Source organism: Melanotaenia boesemani, chromosome 22 (assembly GCF_017639745.1).
Source record: "Melanotaenia boesemani isolate fMelBoe1 chromosome 22, fMelBoe1.pri, whole genome shotgun sequence".
Classification (NCBI taxonomy): Eukaryota; Metazoa; Chordata; class Actinopteri; order Atheriniformes; family Melanotaeniidae; genus Melanotaenia; species Melanotaenia boesemani.
Window position 1 is genome coordinate 20528659 of NC_055703.1, and position 24121 is coordinate 20552779.

The 24121-nt window shown below is 36.9% G+C and overlaps 1 long non-coding RNA gene across 2 annotated transcripts; it reads left to right on the forward strand.

Annotated features, from left to right (window-relative positions):
• The first annotated feature begins 7124 nt into the window (after window positions 1–7124).
• Window positions 7125–23055, forward strand: LOC121633986. Of its 2 annotated transcripts, none has more exons than XR_006009162.1 (4): window positions 7125–7199; window positions 11013–11203; window positions 19068–19150; window positions 22621–23055. It is a non-coding gene; the product is annotated as an uncharacterized LOC121633986 (long non-coding RNA). The 2 variants fall into 2 exon arrangements; XR_006009163.1 differs by having other exon boundaries at window positions 11013–11199.
• Window positions 23056–24121: the final 1066 nt, after the last annotated feature.

Below are 24121 nucleotides of genomic sequence, written 5' to 3' on the forward strand. Positions count from 1 at the left end.
GAACTTAAAAAGAAAAAATAAAAAAATAAATCAAAATCTTTCAAAAGCACTTTTTGCAAGAAATGTTGTGGAGAAATGTTTGCACTGTTTCTAACCATTTAACTTCAGAAGGTGTGGGATAAATCTGAGATTTATTCACTTATTCAGCACAATGTACACCAATTGTTTCTTACTGAGTGTGATAATGTAGATGGTTGAGCTGCTGAGAGAAGAATCTTTGGGTTTTTAACTGAAATTTACAGCCCAGTTATATTGTTGCTCTTAAATATAAATAAACCTAACTCTCAGTTTGTACTTAATAACAATTCAGTTAATAAGACTGGATATAAATAAATAAATAAATAAATAAATAGGACCTATGACCTATCACTTCTTTTTCTGACAAAACAGCTCAGCAGTCCTGCCCAGTATCACCTTCCCTGTGCGGATGTGCTGAGAAATAACTGCCAAATAATAGCTCCCTATGGTGTTCTGGCCCTACACCAACAGCAGCAGATTGTTGGATGGAAATGTCTGCAGAGGGCTTTACTGCCTTGCCTCAGTGTGGCGGGAGTCAGAAAGGTCATATTTGTGTGGATATCAACAGGATTTATGGGACAATAGCAGTCAAGTCTCCTACTTTGATCCAGAATGTGTGAGTTAAATTGTTTTTGTTCCTGTTGCTTTTTTGTCAAAAAAACCTTTACATGGATGGACAGATTTTTTAGTAGAGCTGCAAACTGAAAGGTCATTCCGTATTAGCAGTTTTATTTGTTTCGAGGAAGCCATCAGCCAACCTTTTTCAAGAGGACTGAAAAACACCAAAATGCTCGCCAACAAAGCCATGCTTTATTCATTCCTCTAGCATTCCTCTTATATTTTTATTCCTAGTCAGACAATTACTGATAAAGTACATTTGAACTGATAGCTATATCCCTTTAATGCTGTATGTATACAGTTTCATGAGACCTTTTGCATCATTTTATGGTAAAAAAACCAATACAATCTAATACTTGTCTTCTGCCCCCTGGTGGATGCATTTGCACTACAATCATTTTAAGATCTCACATGGTCATAAACGGTTCTTCTTGGGTCGGACTTTAATGGGTTAAGAGATTTAACTTAATAATTACACAAACCTGAACTTGAAAGATATCACATTATTTAATGCTAAACTCATACTTCAGTCATAAATCAAATCCTTGAAAACGTCATATATAGACAATTTGCATGATCAAGAAAAGACCAGGAAAATAAAGGAAAATCACATTTTTAGCAACCCTTTCAAGAACAATCTGACATCTTTTTCCTTCACAATAATGAAAGGATTAGACTTGCATACCTTTGTACAGGGGGGACATGTTATGCTTGATGCTTGTGACATCCTGTCACTGGTTTTAATTTTTATTGTTCCAAGGTGCTTTTGAATGGGAGAATTACTCTAGAAACTTTGTGTTTGGCCAGCCTTGCCACAATAAACACGTCTTTTAGCAATTTAAAGTATTTCTGTAACTGAAGGTGAGTGAGTTCATCTTCCCAGCCAAGGTATTCCACATCCTCAAGACTGAAAAGGTTTGACACCTTTGATAAGAACTTGCCTTGATAGGCACATTTTCTCTCTTTTCACATTGTAGCTTCACTTTGACAAGTTCCTGCTCTAGTTAACAAAAAATGCATTGTGAGCCTCTTTGCACTACATTATGTTTGATTCAGGACCATGAATCAGCTTGTTGGTCTCATTGTATATTAGTGTCATTCACACTGAGTGCACCTGTGATCTCTGACCCCTCCTTATGGGGTTGGGTACCTCAGGTGGGGAGCCACTCTAACATATGAAAAAACACCAAACACATATAATCTTTATTTTCGTTGGAGTTCTGCAAGTGAAATACCTTGTAAATTTTAAGCCTCTAACTTCTCAGTAACTTAAAGTTTACACGGAAAAGACACAGTTCTTATTTTCAGACTTTTTCACATAAATCTCAAAAAAAGCATTTCAGCTAAATTTTTACAAATACTACTTTTCTGAGAGCAGAGGCAGAAGATTGCAAGTGCAATCTTTACAAGTCAGGAATTTAAAGCTGAAATTATATGATGTACTTTTGATAAAAATGTGCAGTATCTATCAACACAGCAGTATTAAAATAACCCAATAATGTCAAGACATGTCACTAGCTGGAAGTGAGAATGGGTTTGCAGGATGATGGAAGATTAGGAGTTAAAAACTTGGCCTGTCACACACTGATGTAAACTCTCCATTATGACTTTAAATTAACTTTACTTACTCATAATTTTGTTCATCTTTATTTAATTGCTTCCTCTTCTTGCACCTTTGTGTAATGAAAGCATTTACCCTAAATGTACCCATCAAAGCAACAAGGTAACCTCATAATATAGATTCAAAAACTCCTCATTTTCTATTATCAGTCATTGTCAAGAAATACTGCATCCAGAGCTTTCAGTCCAACATATTGAGTCAGCATCTTTAATGCAGTACTTTGAGGAGTGCACAAAAGCAATACCTTTACTGGTGGACACACTATTGGGTAAGAGAAACAGATGTGCACCAGCTGTTCAGCTTGTTTTTGATGGTGATATAAAGTTTTCCTCCAGCATATATCTTTAACCTTTTTATCTCTTAGTACTGACTTGAATACTTTATATATTAGTACTAATTACCCAATAAGTCACAGTCAGCAAACATAAGAGGCTTATTCTGCTCTTTTATAGGCAGCAAAAATGTCAGCTTTAACATCCTATTGCTGACCTTTTACATTCTCAGATTAGGGATGTAAACAGGACACACTTAGGAAAAACACTGTGTACTCTTCCAGGTCATTGGCCGAAGCCATTTTCATCCCAATGACGCCCACATGTTATATAGGCCCATAAATGGCACATACTTCAGTCTATCACTTAGCAAACCTGTATTTACCTTTAGCTGTACACAAACTTTAAACATGCTCTTTTTACTTTACAGTCCTTTCAAAAGTTTACTCTAACATAATAAGATTTGGATGAAAGCAGAGACTGAAAATGTTTTCATTGATTATACATAGAAACTTACTAAAATATCCAACAACAATGCTCATGACTAGAAAATGGAACAAAGAATATAACAGCCTGCTTTGAGTTTGTATAAAATTATGGCATATAAAAAACAAAGTAGAAGGAAAGTTTGCCAGAAAATACTTTAGTTCCCTTATATTCATCAACAAATCAATGAAATTAAACTTTCTTCATTAGTGTAATCAGAGAACTTCTGTTAATCCACTGTATTCCAATGCTTTCTATTTTCCCTCTCCAACCTGCCATTTATACCCCAGGTGGATAAGCCCCACAAGTATGCAGGGTATTTGTCACAGTGGTAGAGCATGTAAAGACTGAATTTTATAAAATGTGTCCAAGCTGAATAACTTACATGTGGGCTGACTTCTGAAGAATTCTGGGTAAGACATACTGTGTGAGACACAAGAGTGAATATTTGGGGAAACTCTAGTGGTTTCTTGCTCGAGAAATCATTACATAAAACTAAATGCCAATTGTGTAACTGTGGTCAGTGACATGGCAGAAAAAGAAAAGATGCATAAAGTAAGCATGTGGATCACATGTGTCTGCCAGCTCCAGCTTCTTATTGTTTGGATATGGAGACAGAGCACCACAGGAAAGATGCAGCAGCCCAGACAAACAATGGACAGATGACTCATTAGATGCACGAGGTTGCTGGAAAGTAGGAGCAGAAATCAAACACGGCTTTGAACACCCAATTGGTGTTTACTAAAAGGAAGCAGGAATGCAAAGAATGTCTGGTGTCTCAGTTTATCCCCGAATGAAAGGTGCTCATAAAATGAGTCCCAGGCAACCTCTGAAAAAGTCTTCAGCTCAGAGGGATGCTGGGAATCCCCACCAGTCTATATCATTTTACAGAAAAAATTAAATGCGACTTTCAAAGTAGTTACGGCACTGTGTAAAATACGAATAAAAACAGAATGATAAGCAAATTTAAGAACATAAAAACAAAAATTTAAAAGGGAGACATTTTACTATTTTGAATAAAATACACATAAACTCATACTGAATTTTACTGTAGCGACATGTCTAAAAAAATGGTGACAAGGCCATGTTTACCACTATGTAGCATTGCCTTTTTAATTTAACAAGTCAATAAACATCTATATAAAGATGGCAGACCAGTCCAGCTACTGGATGTGTATGAAACCATGCTACTGGGATAGATGAAATGTGCAGTTTAACATTTGTTTTACTAACATATGCGAAGCCTTTCATGGAAAATAAATTGTCTGAGTGGAGGTATTTGTTTCTACTAAATCCATGTACTGGGACAGAATTATGCCTGTTTTTAATGTTGTACTGTCTAATATTGAATCCCTGTGGACAGAGATGTCCCCCTGATTCCCTAAAACTTTGTCTAATATTACATACTATAGATGCCAGCTCCATGTAGGTGGTGAAATATTTAGGAACATTATTCAGAATTTACTCTACAATTTTATCTGCAGAATTTAAGACAACTGAAACACATCCCCACTCCTCCACACATCACCATGTTTCATGTACTCATCTTATTTACATTGATTCAACTTAAGAACATTGATTTATTCAACCTTTTGCACTCCAAAGTTCTTCTGACCTATTTAAGATAGGCATTAATTACAACTAGATTAAAATCAAGTTATGCACTAAATATTTATTTATTTTTTTATTAAAACCAATGTTACATTTTATACTGTACTTCTGAGAGACTCTGCCTCTCTAAGGAACTCTTTTTAAATTAAAATCATGTTACTGACTTGTTGTTAAACTGTTGATATGCAACATGTTCCTTTTGTTTATTTTTTATTATCACCTTCTTTCTTAGCCTTTGATTCATGACACATTTAAATGCTACTTAAAATGTAGTAAACACAAACTTCAGAAAGGGCAAAAACCACTGTTAAGAGGTTATCACTGTCATAACAAGCTGGTTGGTATGTTTTCTCAACAATTGGGTGGAGTGTTCCTTATATGAAGCTGAGCTTCCTGCAAACTTCAGGGTGGCTGTGCTTCATTTATTCAAACTATTAAAAAAAAGAAAAAAACAACTCTTACTGTGAGCACTGATCTGTGCCAGAACGTCTTACTCAAACAAATTCATCCTCCCTGGAACTTCATCCTCAACTGGAATTAATGGTTTTCATTTAAAAGATGTTCTGAAAACAGTGACAGTTTTGGTTGGAGCAATGAATCAGCTCCATGCTGATGCGAGCTGAGCTCCAGTGTCTAAATGTTTAATGTCTGGCTTTGCTTAACTGTTCCCCATTGTTTCCTGAGTACGCCGAACAAAAAGAAATACATTCTTTCCTTACTGTAGCAAATTGTAAATGTAAATAACTGTCACTCTGTGTTTCCGCCATCCTACAGGAAAGGATGCGTTTCATGTTTCCAGCAGCAGCATCGACTGCAAATAAACAGAATAAATAAAGGAACAAAGAAAAAGACTCCAGACAGAAAGTAACTCTTCATCAGCAAAAACAATCTAAGGAAGAAGATGTCATCACACTGGACCAAATTGTTGGCAGAATGAGCATAAAGGGGCTTGGGGATTTTATTTTTTACCTTTGTGGGATAAATGCACAAGAGAAAAGCAGTAGAAATAAGTTACATGCAGTTTGTGTATGAGCAGAAACAAGGTGAGCGAACAAAAACTTTGAATTGCATTTGTCATTTGCAGCTACTGTTCCTGCCATTATTGAAGAGCTACTAATAAAAATGCAGATGTTTAAAAATGTCCATTTCTCAAATGAGGTGCAATTTCGATAATATTACATAATATTTTCTTTTTTAAGGCATGTTCTATGCACCCTGCCAAGGAAACCGCTGTGATTACGCTTCTGGCCCTGCAACTGAGGCTTTAGCTCCACATTGAAATGTATTTTGCACAGTCAATTTAGCAGAAGTTGGAATACAAATAACTTTGCACTGACTTTATTTAAACAACTGATGTTGGTTCTCACACTTTGCATATTTATTTAACATCCAATCCTGGTGAAAGTCAGCTGCTAACAACAAGTCATTAATTAGAGGAGAAACAGAAGATGCCAATTAGGAAGAATGGACACGATTAAATAATTTAGATAGTAGGGAAGAAAAAGGAGGACTTAATGTTTGTGTTTGGGTTATACTCAAATAAATAGCATTTACCTGACATTGTGTGTTTCTAAGTGATATTTGGAGCTTGGTGCCTATAAAGGGGTCCTGAATATAAAATCATCCCTGCTTAATTTTTACTGCTGCCAGACCATAAAAGTGACAACCTGTATTAGGCCTGTAGATACCTCACTTTGGTTCATCCAAGATTTAATACAGCACAAACTGAACAAATTTACCAGACAGACAAAACCTGGACTGCACCCATGTTTTCTTAAACTTTGTTTGGTACTAAGGCTACTTGCATTCTTTCTGAATGTTGAGGATGATTGGCTTCTTGAAACCAAAGCAGCTCCAAACTTCTCTGAGATCAGGCCACTCTGCCACTCTTTCTGGAACAAAATGTAAAGTCAACGACTTGCAGTGCAGAGGCCGCTGCCTTTTAGACCCTCACCACTAATAATAGTGGAAGATCCCACTTTTATAATTGTGTTTGCATTAAAATTACAGCTTGCGTGCCGTTACAGCATTGGATCATCCGCTATAATTCGCTCCAGGGAGCAGTGGAACACCACAAGTTCTGTGGAAATGTTATATGCAAACATATCAATTTGGGATTAAATATAAATATTTGGAAAGGCCTTTTCCTTTTCATTTTTCTTCTAATTTTTGCAAAGAATCTTTAATTTTTCATTTAGGTTGGCAGTCACGGTTTGCCAGCTGCAGTGTTTGTTTAGGTTTGAATTCCTTTTGATGGCATTATTTGGCACTAAAGAGGGTAGAACTGATTTCCTTATGGATTTTGTAACCCATATTGAAACCAGCATCACTGCTCAGTACTTGTAAAAACAGTTCATAGCTCATTTAGTTCACTAAATAATCCAAAACACTGATACTGTACGATGCATATTGGCTGCATGATGCTGTTGTAGTAGTTGGCCAGGTTGACCTCTTGGGCCTGCCTGGCACTTTTAATTAAATGATTGCCTTCACCTGGCCTGGTAGAAGGTTAGGGCTATGACCAGACACTATCAAGCCTTCATCACATACTGGTTGACTTTATCTTGAGAAAGGTGTGTATTTTAATTTTGTTTTTTATTTATTTATTTTTTTTAAAGGGTTTTTATATATATTTTTTTAACAATTATTCTTGGTTTTAGCATATTTCCTGGAAAGGTGACTAGGAGGGGATTGGAAACTAAGGAGAAATGGTAAAATAATCTTGCAGGTCAGCCTGCTACTGTGGTTTTATTTATTTTATATATATTTTTTCCATGACTCAGTATTTTAGAACTAACTTCGGTGCTGCCTCTGATGAAATTTTACTTAATAGTTTTTGATTAATTGTGGGCCACTGCTGGGGATCTAGCCCTCCATTTATTTTTGTTTACTCTTTTCTTTTTTCTATCACTTTGGGGTTTGTGTTTGTGTGTGGGGACATGTGGTGGTCTTTTATTTTGGTTTTTATTAGGGCTGGCGCCACACCAGTAGGCCTGTCTTTTGCAATAATTTTAACCTTTTGCTTCCTTTCTTTACCCACAGTTGAATTTTTTGGGGTGGAGGATTTTAACTTGTTTTACCAAAGGAGGGAAGTAATTGGATGCCACTCCTCTGCTCGTAGTTGTTGAACTATGTGCCACACTGGATGAATGCACAAGCTTATAGAATTAGCTTCTTGAGTCTAACATTTTACAGATTTATTGCATCCAATCTTGATACCAAGCTAGATTAAAATTCACAACAGCATTAAATCAGTTGCCAAAGTAATTAAATAAAGTCTAGTAACATGTCTAATCAGGGGAAAGGTGTGGCTGCTCTTAAATATCAAACACCAACTACCTAAGTAACTCTATTCTCCTTCACTCAGCTTTATTGGACCTGTGTTGCCATGTTTGAGTTGCCAAAGTTGAGTTGTTGTTGTTGGTTTTTTTTTGTAATTATCCTTCCCCCCCCCTTAGGATCTGGTATTTGGTTGTGGGCACACACACGGGCACCTCCCATAAGAGCAGTAGATAACCATTTACAGATGAACTGCTCATGTGCTAAACTTGTCAAATATGCAGACAAGTTGGTGCAATCACATAAAATTTGCATTCACGCTGGTAATCTTGAAGAGCCTCAGGCAAATGCTTTGACAACATCTGTGTATAACCAATGAAACTTCCACATACTTGTAGGCTTGCCATGCAACACCCGCAACAATCTGCAAATAACACAACGGTCACTTCCTGCTTTATTTTAAAATGACTCATTTTAAAATGTACAGGGGTGGGTCCAATAAACTTTTGACAGGGAGGCCAAGCAGGGACACAGACCAGAAAAAGGGAGGCACTTGTTTAAAAAAAAAAAATAAAATAAGGCTATATTTTTGGAAATTAACTAATTACAACAACTAAAGTGATCATCTAGCTTCATAAAAAAGCAAACTTAAATTTGTTAAACAACCAAAGATGGGTTTGTTTCAAGTAAACAATTGTTTATTTACGGTGATCCTGTATTGTATGGCTTTAATTATTGACGCACAAACAACTATACCTTATTGATAATGGAAAAAACTTGCTTTGAACCAAAATTTGTTTCTTCAGCATTTTTGGTTGTTTATCTTTACACAGTTGTCAAGTCTGGTGGTTACATCATTTTTTAAAAATGTAAACAATTTGGACAAGCATCACTCATGTTGGCAAGATGATGCTGCATTATGATCAAGAACATGGTAGTGTTGATGTAAAATAATATATAAAAATTATGACACATGCTGCATTCCTTTAAATGTTAAAGGGTATTTAACCTGAAATAAACAAAAATGTAAACATCAGTTTAGATTTACTTAATACAAACTGCAACAAAAGGTCATTACCAACGGACATTTTTTCAGTTGGTACTGACCTTTTGTTGCCTTATGGTTTCAACGTTCGTATTAATGGACATTTTTTAGCCACATATGCAGGTAGTTTTGAATTGGGCTCTGAGGAAAACGAGGCCATACCCAGATAAAAACCAACAAAATAGGCTGAGTGTTGAATACATATAGCTAAACTGAAAATATGGAGAGGAAAATTTCTTTTCTCTTGACAGCTAGTAGTCATACACAAATGATAAAAATCCAAGGACCTGTCCACATGTGCTGTCAAAAACTTTTTTATATTGGCTCAAACTTGTAAGATCAAACTGCTAAAGAACATAATGAAAAATGAGTTATTTACATGCATAATATGCACTTGGGCTTGAATGCTTTTTAATGTTGCACACCATCAGAACAGAACAGTGGGGGCTGCTCAGAGTATCCATATTGGAGTGATTTGAAACTGATTTTGCCTGCTTTTGGCCAGATTGACAAGTTCATATGCATTTTAAAAGTCAGTTTTTGGTTATGGGGCTACACGGTGCAATGGTAGCACAGCTTTCTCAAAGCAAGGAGGTTCGAACCTTGGCTGGGCCTTCCTCTATGGAGTTTGCATGTTTTCCCTGTGCATGTGTTGTTCTCTGCATACTCCTGCTTCCTCCCATTGTCCAAAAACATGCTTATTAGGTTAACCGGTTATTTTTAATTCTCCCTAGGAAGGAGCATGAATGAGCTCTCCATGTAGCCCGTTATCAGCTAGCTCATTGGTGGTCCCACATCAATTCTGTTCTGACATCATCTGTTTTATAAGGCCGCTTTGTTCCTTTCTGGTATTAATAATTTGCACCCTATATGTATCTTAATCTCAGACTCATCATTTCCCAGATGTCTGTTGCTTTGTATATTAATTAAAGCTTTTGCTTTAAGAAATAGAACAATGACTAAGGTCACGGAAGAAATTCATGTTCCATTTTAGAAACAGCTGGACACAAATTGTTGAACACTTATCAAAACATTACATATTTATAAATGATCGGAACTAGTTAAATATACTTGGATGAATCGACTGATTCAAGAGCATTTTAAATAATTTTACATGGCAACAATGTGTGGCCTGCAGGACAAGCTGTGTTATTCTTGCCCCTCACAGCTCAAAGTCTCAAATGAGTTAGTCTTTTGTCTCCATCTTTTCCCCCTTTTCTCTCTCTCACATATTTTACTACTCAGCTCTTCGTCCATCCATCCTGTTCTTTAATTCTACCAGCAGAGGCAATCTGTGAGACTTTTTCTCAGCAGATCAAAGAGGCAGTCCCAGAGTCAGAGGAAACATTGTTAATGATGCTGATATCGTGCCGTCAGCTTATTTGTAGAATGTTCTCAATAACAGGAAGCCAGGAGAAATGAGTTCTCCCATAATTACATTGGCCTTGTTTTTCCCCTTCTTCCACATATAGTATTCTGGGGGAAACTAGCACCAAGATCAAAGGCTGGGGTCTTATGTGTTGATCTAATGTTAGAGGAGGCTTCCAAAGCACTGCAGCAGTACCCTCATTAACCCCAATAATGCATGGAGCCTATTATGTATAGGATATTGTTTTCCTACATCCTCATTGTCTGTCATAAAGGAGGACTTGACATTGTTGGCCAATGCAACATAAATAATGGAAAATCACAAGATTCATACAACACCCATGGCCAGCAGCAGTAGTACAGCAGAACTTTCATCCGAAAATCATCTCTGGTGGCTTTTCTGATCCACATTAAATGATGCAGTTGCATGGGATGGTATGCGACCTTTCTGGCATGTTAGCAATTTTCAATACTATTTAATGACAGAAGTTTAAGTTATTGAAATGTGTGCTCAAAGAAACATGGAATGAAAAATAATGTTCTAGACACCAAAACTGTCAAGTTTGTTTCCATCCAATGGAGAGATGGCTTATACTGGTTTAGAGGATGCTAACCTCAGTAGACCAACGCATGTTAAATCTCTCTTATGTAGACCTACGACTTCACCTCTAAGCAAACCTTTCTTGTGCTTTAGAAGGAGGCAGAGGACATAACGTCAGAGCAGCTGCTGTTCAAAACTTCCATCATGAAAACAGCTGCAGGGATCTGCAGCCAGGAGGTGGTCAATGCTTGCCAGGGCAGCAGTCCAGGTTGCTGTTGTTGGACTCCAGCAGTGAGGGAAACTACCGCAGCGAAGAGGGAGTTCCTCTGAATCCAGCTGTGTAAGTGAGCAGAGGTCAACAATAATTTAACATGCAGATGTGATTGGAATATGGTAAAAGAATTTTCATGAGCTCCTGCTCAGAATATTTCTTTTTTTTCCCAAACACATAAGGGGAAACCTGAAATATTGGTGTGGTCACACAGCTAAAGCAGACAGAAAGGAAAGATTAATCAGATTTAACAAAAGATGTACATCAGAGATAGATGTGGGAATTGTTTACTTTGATGGAATGCAGATATGTTAAACTCAGACATCAACTATTATCAAAACTTTTTTTTACCTTTTTTTTTTTTTTTTAATTAGCAAATGAGCAGGAAGTATCATTCAGACTTTTACCACTGACCAATTTTGATTTTTTTACCGGTTAAGAAATGTGATGTGAAATATGACACAACCTTTTTTATCCATTTGAAATTGAGTTTTTGTTACCTGATCTTTCCACCCACATCAACACCTCCATGCTGTGCATCTTACCACAGATTAATGTTACATGTCCAAATGATATAAACATAAACTCGAAATAATTGACAGAGCAGGAAACTCGGCTGTAAGAAGACAGGACAGAATGAACAGGAAAACACGCACAGTATAGATTGTATATACCCTTGGATAACAGACACAAATGAACAACAGGTGTGAAGCAATCAGTGAATTAAAACCAGGCATGGGAAGTAAAACAGATTGAAGAAATGTTTTTTAATTAAAAAGCGAAGAGAAACACAAAACAAGAACTTTACAAAAAGAACTGTGGTACAAGGAAACTGAGAATAAGCCTGACATGATAAGAACTTATAAGCTAACAGACAGCTTAGAAGGGAGAGATGGCCTAAGCATTACTCCAACTACCAAGCAATAGACCATGAGTTTGAAACCCATCCCACACAATGTTTATTAATAATCCTAATTTCTAATTCCTTCTCTCTTTTGGTTTGTCATTGTTTTTTCATCTTACATGTTTGGTAAAGATAGAATGGTCGGCATAGTCAGTTTAGAACAACATACATACTGTAGTTAGTTAATGTCACAGTTTTAACAGATAATATATAATAGTTAATATTCTTGCTTTTAGTTACACGTGCGCGTGTTTATCGGGTCGTTGTTTGAAGCATCGTTTTTGCACATCCTCAGAAATTAACGCTACATGTTTGGTTACTCATATTGCAGTTTGCAGGAGGGGCAGCAAAAGGACTAATTTTACCAGATACAAAGTAGTAGGGTTAATGCCTGAAAGTTTCAAGGACCAGACATGACGTGCTTGGTTTAGAGGCCTCACATACCATCTGCTGTCATTTTTGCTGCTGATTTCAAAATTACCCAATTGCTAATCTCCTATATTTTGTTGCCATATTTATCGTTTTATTTGAACCCTATAAATGTGGCAACTCTTTTTAGTCTTTCTCTAATGTGCCCCCTAGTGGAATCCTCCAGTATGAAGTGTAGTACACAAGCAAGTATGTGAACAATTACGTTCATGGTGAAGCTGGTTTCCTTTGCAAACGTGAGGTTAAATAGCAATTACATGTGAAACTAAACAAACTAGAATATTGCACAAAATTTAGTTTATTTCAGTAATTCAGTTTAAAAGGGGAAACTGATATATAGTCTCATTATGTGCAAAGTGAGATATTTCAAGCATTTAAGTTTTTTTGAGTTTGACTTATATAATCTCAGCCTTACTGCCACATCAGTTAGTCACTACTCTGCAAAAAACAAGTTGTGAACTACAAAGTTTTTCAAACCTAAACTATTGTTTTTTTTTTAAAGATATGATCATGCGTTTGTTATAACTTACAGAAAAGTTCCTAAATTAACTGTAGCCAGGTCCTCAACAGAATTCATATTCACATTTAAGTGTCAGAGAAATAATACATAATGAAACCTGTCTGAAATCTTTATTTTCGTTCCTTTTTGCTTAGTTGTAAGGTTCTGTTTTTATTCCGTGTCTTCCTGAAATACACATGAAATGTGACAAACGAATCACCAAACAGGAAGTAAAATTGTATCCACACCAGTTGTTTATCTGTAGTAAAAAGAGATTTACTGAAAAAAGGCTGTAAATGATCTTTAAAGCACACACGTACAGACACACTGACACACAAACAGATCGAGATTAACTGAAGGTGGAATCCCCTGTAATTGTGATTGTTTGTTGTTTTTGCTGCATCTGCTCTCAATTATGGGTGTTTTAGTTGTTAGATTTGGGGTTTTACTTTATGATTACATAATGCAGGATAAGCAGCTCATTAGGACTGATTGCTGCGCTCTGATTGGCCGTCCTGTGCTGCCATCCACAGCTGGCAGCCGTGTGTCATGAGGGAATGAAACTGTTTAGGAAAATGCTGGACATGTTTAGGGAAACTCTTGATTTATTTTGGCTATTTTTATTTATGCATTCCAAAGGAAATTTTTCACATTAAAAATCACATATAAATATATTGTTATGTCCTCCTCCTTTTTCCTTTTACATCGTAATTAAGGAATCAGAATTCATTATTAAGATTTAGGAGATCCTGTGTCACATTGACTTCCAACATATTCTTTATAACCTTTAATGGTGAACTATTACTCTCTGCATGTCTATCAGAGCACGATGGCATATAAGAACACTAGTTCTGTACATTTTCTCACACTTTTTAGTCTGACTTTTTAATTTCCCTGAAGCTATTTCTGGTCTTGTAAACCATAAATCGGTCAGGGTCAACTTGAAGCAAAGTAAATTCTAACTTTTCAGCCTCTGGGTGTGTCACGTATGGTTTAAAAAAAAGGGGGGGGGGGGCAGATGAAATTGTTGAAAAAAAAGAAAATACTGACATTGTAAATGTGTAAGGAACATTATGTGCAAGTTCAGTCTGAACCATGCAGAAGGTATATGGAGGAAGCTATTATAAGTGCATCAGACTTGACAAGTGCTACAGGCCACAGAACATTACAGCACCTGTGTTGTGGAGACTGATTAGTTTTGTCTGATCAGCCCGGATGGCTGCAAGCGGTTTTTTCTCAAGGGTGCACTTAATGTGTTGATCCTTGTTGTGAAGAAGAAAGTTGACTGGATAATTGCTGCTTCTTTACCTCCTGACCTCCCAAAGGTTTGGGAGGGCCCTCTGACAGCTCTGAGTGTGTGCATGCAGTATGTTGAGATGCTAAAACTAAGGATGCAAAGGGAATTCAAAAACACCACCATGTCAAATGCTGGAGAGCAAAGTTGAATCTGTAATGTGTTGTACATGTGTGAGAGGTGGAGCTGAGCTGATGCTATCACTGCTTTCTGCTGCAGCAGAAAAAAACAGAAACATCCATTCTAATTCTACTTTATTTCTTCTACACACATAAAATTAAAGTGACTTGTTTGACATATTCTTAGGATGTCCAATTTATACTTTTATATTATTCAAGTTCAGAAAGCTAGACAAGTTTAAGATCAAAGCGCTTATTTCAGCATGTAGACAAATTTAAATGTTCACAGCATCCTTAGAAAATATCATATTCATAAGAAGACCAAGGGAAAAAAGAAAACACGATTACCAAGAAGGCATTTAACATTCAATTATCCCCAATATTTAAATGATCTCAGTGGATTGTTAAAAAAAAAAACTGGATTTTGCAATGCCTAATTTATTTAAATACTCTGTTTTCCTCTTTATTTCCAGTCAGCTGTCCAGAAATATCTGTTTGCTATCACATAAAACAAAGCAAAGTATTCAAAACCTTTAAGTTTCACATTCAATGACATTAATGATCGCTCCTTTGCATCCTCGTTTTCCTTGTGGTGGCAGTGCAAGAGTCTACAGACATCACTGTGTGGACTTCATTTTCTTAATCATACCACACATACCAGTGAAAGTGGGTGAGACACATCTGTCCAGTGATACTGTGTGTGTTTCAGTTATCTTAAAGTAACAACTTATTTTTAAATCAGAAGCTAAACTGAGTTTAAAATACAATTTATAAATAAACTTATTAAAGATAATTAGGGAAACTTTAATGATGAAGACTGATAAATGGTCTGTATTTATATAGCACTTTACTGTACCAGTAATGATACCCAAATCACATTCACCCATTTACACACATTTACACATTGAATGAATAAAGGAGTAGGCACATTTGGACTTTTTGTTAAGTCTCAGATGTTGATCCATTTAGAAGATAAAGATAGATTAGAGGAAAAAAATACTTAATTGTCCTATAAGGAAAGCTCTCTGTTTGATTTAGAAAAGAAAAATAATCTATAATTATTAACAATCACAAAAATTGAAATATGTTAAAAATCCCAAAGACTAACATCCACCAGTGGTTAAAAATACTAGTCCGTAATCTATATTAATATATCTAGGCCAGGCCATCAAAATTCAGTATTAATTTAAAAAAAAAAAAAAAAAAAAGTATGGTCTGAAAATTAACTCAAACCCTCACGGCTAGAGCCGAGCATGACAACAGGCCTGGCTGATTTCTGCAAGCCTTAACACACACAGACATCATTCAGAGTTAATAGGAAACATAAGTGTGAAGTCTTTCAGAGTCTTAGAATGAACCTTGTCAGTGCAGCACTTAAATCCAAACATCATCTGGAAACCCGAGAGGTCTCAGCTGATGTTTGCTGTGTGTACTGGACATGAAAAACACTCCCCAGCACATCTTTTATCAAAACAACATCAGGAAAAAACAGGGGAAATAACACACCACTTGCTATATAAAGCAGTTTAAAAACAAATATACTAAAATGTAAGATGGTCATAAACTAGATAAAAAAACAAACATTCAAAACACCTCTGATTAGAATACAGTTTAATACAGCAACTTTATCTTTTATTATTCTGTAATTTTACCAAGTTCTTGACCCCGAAAAGGCGCCTGACAAAACAGTTTCATGCTGTGGTCCATTTAGCATCTGCCCTGAGAGTTTTAATCCTATCACATCCCACCACACACATCAGCAGCTGGAGTTTGCCAAAACAAATCAAATGAGGCACAAAGAGCCAGATCACCTTTAGAAACAAAGACTTTATTCTAAGTGAGATGGTCTGTGGGTTTTTATGTCTTTGTTTTTGTTAACAATCTATTGATTCAAATATTCAAGTAATTGTTACATTTTTAATCAGCTTTCCCTCCACATCTCAATTGGCTTTACCTCCTTTTATTTAATAAGACTCACTTGTTTAACATTTAAATATCAATATTTTGGTATCAATCCGCACATTCAAGCCTCTAATTATTTAAAATTTTTTAATCGAGTCCGATCGAGAAGAATAATTGTCTGCTCCTCCATGATAAAGCAGGCTGCTCTGGAGGGTTTCTCCATTACTGTGATTGGTTAGACCAGGGGTGTCCAGCTCCGGTCCTCGAGGGCCACAATCCTGCAGTTTTTGATGTGTCCCTGCTCCAAAGCCACCTGACTCAAACTGAAGAGTCATTGTGCAAAACTTAATAGGCTGTTGGAGTCATTTCATTTCAGTCAAGTGTGTTGAAGCAGGAAATGTTGAAAACCTTCAGGACAGTGGCCCTCGAGGACCGGATTTGGACAACCCTGGGTTAGACGCTGCAGCCCCTTTTTATGTGAGTGCACACTGATCAAGATGGGAAAACCTTGGGTTAAATTACCAAGTTCATAACCAGCTTCGTCATCCTGCTTATCTAGATCCTGAAGGTCTGGGTAAGTCAACCCAGGTAACAGTGAGATATCCGGGGTATGTTAAATACGCTTCGTCGTACAGGCCTCGGGTTTCAGGTACTGATTGCCACACGTGTAATGTTAGCATTACCTCCCTCAGTGTTTGTACCTGACACAAGCCCCTTTTAACAGTTTAGGTTTCAGCTGTTATGATGGTATTTCAGATAGAATAAAATAGACTTAATTTTTTTTTTATCATCATTCTATCACAGGTGCTATCAAGCAAGAGCTAACATACACCCTGGACAGGTCGCACAGATGAGAGCTTCTTTTTAACAGAAAGAAACTCCCAGTACAACCAAAGTCAGTTAAGGCTGCCAATTGGATTGGACTTGTTTGGGGAAGAGAGAAAAGAAGGGCACACAAACACAAAAGCAGCAGGCCAGGAAAGAAAGAATAGCACAAGTAAAAGCAGCAACCTGATGCCCGAGCAACATGTTTCAAAGAATGAAACTAATGAATTTCACAAACAGTAGCTGGATGAGTGGATGGTAAATGAAATGTCATTAATTTAACATGCTGTGATTTATTGGGTGCATATTTTAAATATAATTGCATATGCATCTGTCCAGGGGCAGCCTGAAGGAAAACATTGTTCCTGGCATTCTGGCCCAGACTGGCCCATATATGATCATGCACACCACACATCTTTACACTCCCTTAAATGTAAATATCAGCCGTACAGCTCCTTAAAACCACTAAAGCCATGCAGTGAGTTAGCAGGAATCATCAGTAAGAGTAGACATGTCAATACTTCCAAAAATTTCACTTGATAATAAAATAAAAATCTCTACTTAAACACAATAATAAAAATTAAAGCAGCATTTCCTACCAAGTGTTTGATGGGTAAAGAAAATGGAGAGAACAGACATGAGAAATGATGGATCAGATGAAAACTGTTCCTGGACAAAGTCTAGCAACAGTGTCTCTGTCTGCTGCCTGCTTTTCTCTTCTGGAAATGTTCTCACAACCAGGTTCAAAAAAGGTTTGAATATACTTATTTATTTCTTTCTTCAATTTAACGATTCAGTGTGACATGCATGTGCAAGAAACTATAAAGCGCTTTATATAAAATATTAAAAAGCATTATAGTGGGGTGCAGAAGAATCAGAGGACCAAAGAGCACGGGGTCAATGTGTTTTAATGTTTTATGGGCTGGTTATCAGGGAGAAAAGTTCTGCATTTGGACAAACTGATCACTCACGCACAGAGGCAAGCTGACTTTAAACGTTTAAACTGAATTAAAACCAGCCACTTACTTTTTGGGATGACGTTAATTTCCTGCAACTATTCTTGGAATTGGTCAGATTTGGGCTCTGGGATGTGTAGTTTGGCTGAGATGATGGATGACAGAGGCTCTTTTTTCTTATCACAGAAAAGCACTAGGAGAACAACATGCACTCACATGGCCAATAAAACAACTAGAAAGCACTCAATTTCCTGCTGCAGATTTTTGTGAATGGAATGATCCTACAGAGGTGTTGAGCTGTATGAGCTGTGGTGAACTGTGCTTTGTTCTTGCAGGAAAAGACTTGTGCATAAATATTTCACTTAGACATTTAAAGCCTCGCACAGATGGAAAATTAGATCTCTAATTCCAGTCTTTGCAGCATATGTGAACATAATTAAGTTCACAGGCATAAATGACAAGAAACATGACATTAATTGAGGACGGCGCAGCTGGGATGGTGGTTGACATCAAATTGCTGAGATGTAAAACATATTTGTTTTACTGTGTCTGTGTTTAAAAACAATGACAAATGTAAAAATTTGAAAAACAGCTGGAAACAATGCAGGTGCACAATAAAGGATGAGTGGGGAGAGGTGTAAATGAACCAAGACTGAAATTTTAGTTTGTCAAGCCCAAAAACATTTTATCTGAGAGATGCTGCATCACTCCAAAGATCTGATGTAGTTTTGGTAAAATATAGAATAGAACAGATACAAAGGAATAAGGGCAAATGCATCTAAATGTTTAAGATCCTCTGTTCGGTTAAGAAAAAAAATCTTTGATCTCCATAATTTTTCTTCTCAGTTTCCACCAAATCTGTGTAAAAGTGATCTGTTGCTTCCTATTTCCCACATTGTCAGGATCCCTTTTACGCACCATCAACACATCTTACTGTCTTTTCCTTAAATTCAATCCATCTTCAGTAACTGCTCTGTTAAAAATGAACTCTTCTCTCACTTGTTTTCAGATTCACTGTTGTGCTGCTGATCACATCTCTTTGACCACCTTACCATGTTACCAAAGCTTGGGCCACAACAAGTCTATTTAATGGTGGGTCCACCTCTGGTATTACATAATATTGACTTCTTGCCACAAAAGGTTATTCACTTGCACACAACAGATTTGCGCAGAGCAATAAGCATTTTTTAGGATTTCTTTTTGTTTTCAGAAGAGCAAGCAAATGAATGATGAGCAAACTGATGGGTGGTCCAGGTAAAATCTAATGTCTCAGGAAGCTACTGCAAATTAAAACAGGAAAACTTAAGAACACACCACAGTAATCTGGTACGTCCAAGCCAGCTGGATTTCTACATCATGCAGTTGGGGTACATAATGTGTCAAACTTACACATCAGTACCTCTAAAAAGGGATTTACTTCTACTCTTTACGTGCTGGAAAGAGTTCCAACCCAGGTGCTTAAAACCCCATCCACTCCAGTGGTTTCGTCCATTCAGCAAATGGCAGAATTCAGATTTGGTTGCGGTGTTACAGGTGCTCCAAGTTATATTTCAAATGTCTCAAACCATATTTTCCTAACACTAACCAGTTAGTTTTACACAACTTACAATGCCAACACTTTTTGTGGTTACAAATAGTAAAAACAAACCCAGTTACATTGGAGAAATGAATTTAACGGTTCAGTAGAGATAAAGCTATGATTTGGAGCAAAATTACTTGTGGTTCAAAAAAAAAAAAAAAAAGAGAAAAAAGTGAGATGAATGAAGGAAAGCATACAGCAAGGACCTCATATCAAGGTTGAGGTTAACATTAATTAAGGAGACATCCATGTGGATTAGAAGAAACCGTAGAGCATATCTTCTATCACTGACAGAACCAACTGTCTCTCACTAAATATGAACAGGCTAAAACTAAAACTGTAACTCAAGAAATAGATGCCAGGTGATTATATACTAAGGGTTTATAAAGCATTGAGGAAAGGAAATGGGGAAAAAAACATTAGAATTTTTAAAAGACAGTGGACTAGTGAAGAGAATTTAGTTTTTTCTTTTTGCTATCGGCATACTTATGAGATACACAAACTTTTGCCTGTCATCTTTAAAAAGTTACGTAAACTGTGTCATGGAGTTATCACAGAAATGGAAGGCCTGGAGTGAGATCAGAGCTTTAATAAAAGATTTATTTTCACTCCCACGACCACATACTTTTTTGATCCCATTAAGGCTTCACGAGAGACTACCGTTTACCTCCAGTTAAACTTTAATATAGTCATCAGAGAGATTTTAATTCCTTAAATCTGTGATTAAACACATTCAGCAGTCTCAGAGGTGACATTGCTTCTCTTTGAAATCATTCATGCCTCCGTGCTTCATTAAAGCACTTAATGGCCTATCCAAGCACTTAACTGAGAGAGGGACAGGGAGGAGAATGGGGCTGTTGTGAAGCTGACCGGCATGGGAGAGAGAACAGACAGAACTAAAAGAAAGTGAGAAGATGTGAGAGGAGTGATGGATGGTGAAAAGATCTTATGGGCTTTTTTCCTCCCACATATGAGAATCAGGATTAGAAAGTGAATAGCAATTACCCTCACATTGACCTGCCAGCGACTGTAATCAAGGACAGTGTGAGTGACGCCGGAATTGGCTAAAAGGAAATGGCCAATGACAGTAATCCTTGGGAAAATGTGGACCACAATATCAGTTTGTGCTTGGAGATGACAGCACTGGCTCCATCCCTTTTCAGTAGAAAAGGAAAAAATAGAAGAGATGTTTGTTGGATCCATTTGATTTGAGTCAGGTGTTCGAGCAGGGACACATGGAAAACATGCAGGACTGCGGTCCTCAATGGCCAGAGTTCCCCATCACTGATGTAGAAAGCCTTCCTTTCCTTTTGACACTTCCAAACCTTTTTAACATCCTCAAAAGAGACCATGAAGGCATGTCAGCTGAGACAAAAAAATTAAAGGCAACAAAATTTCAGAATGCATGATAAAATATTCTTCTGGAGGCCATCCAGATGAGCATCAAATTCCTGTGACCTGCCTCAGAGGTGTGTGTCCTGCAATCTCTCTCTGCACAAGGTGGAGAAACAGATGCTTCCTGAATGCAATCCTTTACACAAAGCTTTAAAAATGGAACACATCGTTCCCAAGTATTACAAAATTTTCCTTGGTTGAACTCTTTATATCAATTTTCAACATAGCGGTCCCCCTTTACTGCTACTTTCCAATGCATGGGGGACAAAAACTAAACACCCTTGATTAAAGTTTGAAAAATGTGATTAATACATTTAAACTTTTTAATTTGGAAAAGCTATTTTAATAAAATATTGAGGAAAATTACCATTATTTTCCATGTATCTATGGCATGGCATCCCAAGGAGGAATTCTGAGTTCCTGATCAAGTGTCAGTATGTGACTATAAGTGAAAAGAGGCTGGAAAAGTGTTTACATACTGTGAACTGCTTGCATTTTATCTAAGTAGCTCAATTTTGTTTGCACACCATCATTTTTAACAAACTGTAGTTTCTAAGCTGTTAACTGTAAATACTGCGTTTCAGCTCAGCGCTGGACAAGATCAGTGTATTTCAAAGAGTCTTAAAAGGTATACACAAATATAGTTCTGCTTTAAAAATATAAAAACATTTGCAGATTCGGTCGATTTTAATAACATTGCAGTTGTCTTGTTTGCATCAATTAAGCCAATCTGAAAAGGACTTTCACATTTGGTTCAGCTTTAATAAATGAGAAAGAAAAAGTAAAATATCGAATTGCCCTGATATTACTGATCTTTGAGTCAAAAAACTAAAAAAAACAAAGGCTTAATATTACACTGAATATTTATAAAAATGCAGTATTAGAGCCTGTCTCCTGGTGGGTATTGGCTCTGCATGAAGTAATTTAACCTATGATTTGCTTTGCATGAAAATTCAGACAAATACTAAAGCATATTTGCATGGAGTGCACTAAAACATACTAATTTATTACACAAAGAACCAGGCACTGGGAGTGCTGCCCTAATGTGCTTCCCTGTAACACTGCGGAGTACAGCAACTTGAACTGTAGCGCTGACAGTGAACCTTGTGTCACAATGTTGCAGGAGTGGGGGCATTGTTGCTTAGCTGGAAGTGCTTAAAGTATTAAAGTCTTTGTAGGGGGCCAAGTTGAAAATTAACAAACTTGCACCGATACCCAGCTACCCACCCTTTCTTTCTAAATCCCTCGACACGTCTCAATCTGGTGTTATTATGGAGATTACAGAGGTCTGTTTTTTATGCTTGATTTCCACTGGGCTCCATTCATTCATTTAAAGGCACAACAGCGAGACATGATCCCTCTTTGTTGTGAGGCTGACAAGTTTAAACAGCTAGTTAGTCATTTGAAACCAAATTCACATGTTAACTGTCCTGAAAGTCTCTGCTACCTCAGCTGTAATCTCAGATCTCTGCAGTGAATAGCAGATGAAGGGAGATATGGACACACAGAAGAATGGACTGACGTGTTTTGTGTGTGTGTCTGTGTTTTTACTGTGGTTACTCCACCATTTCCCTCTCTGTTATTACAGGCATTAGCCCACCACAGAAGCCACATTTTGAAAGGAAGGAATTCCTCAGTTTTCAGCAGTTTGAAAGAAGACAAACATTTTGTTGTTTTAAAAGTTGTTTAGTGATGATATGATGTGGTGTGGTCCTTATATTTAGTCTGGAGATCATATTAAATGTTGGCTAGAATCAAAGGAAATATGTAACCACTTTAACATTTGTCAGCAATGGGATTCTCCATCATGTTAAAAAAGAATTTAAATCACATCTCTCCTGATTTATTATGGTTCAGCTATCTGAATATTTGAACCCAGCCTCAAAGGAAACAAACAAAAAACAGGATCCTACTTAAGCATAGTAGACGCTGTGAGAAATAATGTAAATCTTAAAAAAAACAGCAGAACACAGCTTGTATTTTTGTTACGTTTATTTGTTTTACGGTTATCCAGGATCAGTAATATTAAGATTAAAGAAATTAGAAAACCCAAAGAAAACCTAGGTTAAGCTTGCTTTGTCATATAGGTCTCGCTGTCTTTACAACTCAGATGAGCCGGCGCCCTCTCAGCACCTGATCGCATACCTCATGTCTCACATGCTTGAAGGATCCCAGGTGGTAGCTTACATAAGACAAGCCACTGACAGTCACCAAACCCAGTTATGTCTGGAATGGATTTTTTAATTAACTTGTACAGACTGTATATCTCCAGTCCACTACCTGTATCTATGTCCTTTTCTCAGATGTACAGTAGAACACATTTAGGGTTATCTGTAGATAATGGACTTTATGAAGGGTCCACTTTGCGTTCTTTTGAACAAGTGGACGTTACATATTTGCATACCTTTCCAATGCACATTGTGTACACCTGCCTTTTTCATGCTACATGTATATTTTAAACTCAGTAAAACCATAGCGAGCTATTAAGTTCTACAGAGGAATATTTACTTGACATTAAAGCATGTCTCTTCATGTGTAGGTCAAAGTGAGCTGACTGAAGAAACAGATTTTGGAAGCATGTACACTATTTCATTTTGATCGCAGGACTGCAAATTTATTTTTGTCACTATCAAACTTACAGAAAAAAGTAAACATCCACCTCCAGTAAACCGGCAAATTGATTGCAAGCATCAGTTGCCAGTGTTAAATTAAACAATGAGTACTGAAATCATGTTCCTGCAGGATACACATCTTACTGTGTTTGCAAGACAACACTTCCCTGCTAAAACTCATATTTGATCGTGTGATATTTGATGTCCTTGCAAAATACATTTATTAGAAAGAGATGGACCCTGCCTCTTCCTTCTCTAGTCCACACATTTTTCTTTTAAACTGTCAAGGCAATCAGGAAAAGATGCTGAACCACTGGGAGCACTGAAGTAACCATAAACTTTAATGTCCTCTCATTCCAAGGTGACATGAAATAGCCCAGGAAGGTAAAATAAGTAAAAGTATTTTTTTTTCTCCTCCTTCTTTCCTCTGCTCTTTTTCAGGCTTTTGGGGTGTGTTTTTTGATGGGATAGTTCATG